This window comes from Humulus lupulus, chromosome 2 (assembly GCF_963169125.1).
Source record: "Humulus lupulus chromosome 2, drHumLupu1.1, whole genome shotgun sequence".
NCBI classification, from domain to species: domain Eukaryota; kingdom Viridiplantae; phylum Streptophyta; class Magnoliopsida; order Rosales; family Cannabaceae; genus Humulus; species Humulus lupulus.
The window spans coordinates 113,351,592-113,352,940 of record NC_084794.1 but is presented as its reverse complement, the minus strand read 5'-3'; the positions used below and the strand labels follow the sequence as shown (position 1 = coordinate 113,352,940).

Sequence of the window (1,349 nt, the reverse complement as noted above, 5' to 3'; positions counted from 1 at the left end):
GGGCTGCAGAGGTTCCAAGGGAGCAAGGACCAAGAACATTGAGAGATTATGTTCTTACTACTTTTACAGGAGTGCATTCATGCATTAGACCTCCAACCATTGCTGCAAAAAATTTTGAGATTAAGCCAGAAATCCTTCAAATGGTCCAATCAACTATCCAGTTTGGAGGTATGTCAACGGAGGACCCCAATTTACACATAGCTAATTTTCTGGAGTTATGTGCTACGTTCAAGATGAATGGGATGATCGATGATGTTATAAGATTAAGGCTATTCCCATTTTCAGTAAGGGATAGGGTGAAGAGTTGGTTGATATCCTTACAGGTGAATTCTATTACTACATGGGAGGATTTAGCTTAGAAGTTCCTTGCCAAGTTCTTTCCTCCAGTGAAGGCTGCAAAGCTAAGGGGGGAGATCAATAATTTTTATCAGATGGAGGGAGAGTCACTGTATGATTCTTGGGAGCGATTTAAGGAGTTGTTAAGGAAGTGTCCACACCATGGTATAGAAAAGTGGAGGTTGGTGCATAATTTTTACAATGGATTGAATGGAACAACTAGAACAATTATAGATGCTGCAGCGGGAGGTGCTTTTATGAGTAAGAGTGCTAATGAGGCGTATGAGCTATTAGAAGAGATGGCGATGAATAATTATCAATGGCCAACTGAAAGGGGACAACCAAAGAAGGTGGCTAGAATGATGGAATTGGATGCTATATCCATGCTTACAACTCAAGTAGCAGCCTTGACAAAGCAACTACAAAAGACTACACTCCCATCTCAAGTTATGCAAGTTCAAAACCTGTGTGAATTGTGTGGTACAATCCATCCACCCAACCAATGCCCCACTCTAGATATGAATAATGTGCCCATGGAAGAAGTACAAGCTATAGGGAATTACCAGAGACAACCCAATAATCCAAATTCCATGTCCTACAACCCAGGTTGGAAGAAGCATCCTAATTTTTCCTGGTCCAATACTCAAAACACTCAACAACCTTACCCTCCACCTCAGCCACAATATCAACCTTCCCAAAATAAACCACCATATCAACAGCAACATTCATACCAATAACCTCCACCTAGATATTATCAACCACAAAATAGACCACCACACCCAATGCCAATGAAACTAGTTGAACCCCAACCTGATGTACTTAACCAATTTATGACTGAAACTAGAGCGTCTATAAGGAGTTCGGAGACTCAAATAGGGCAGTTGGCTACTTTAATGTCGAATAGAGCTCAAGGAAATCTTCCTAGCACTACAGAAGTTAATCCTAAAGAGCAGTGTAATGCAATATCCTTGAGGAATGGGACTGAGTAAGAGGGGCCTACAGTAGAAAACAAG

At 41.1% G+C, this 1,349-nt stretch overlaps 1 non-coding gene across 1 annotated transcript; it reads right to left on the bottom strand.

Annotated features, from left to right (window-relative positions):
- Positions 1-398: 398 nt before the first annotated feature.
- LOC133820087 (small nucleolar RNA R71) lies at positions 399-505 on the bottom strand. Its single transcript, XR_009886521.1, has one exon. It is a non-coding gene; the product is annotated as a small nucleolar RNA R71 (small nucleolar RNA).
- Positions 506-1,349: the final 844 nt, after the last annotated feature.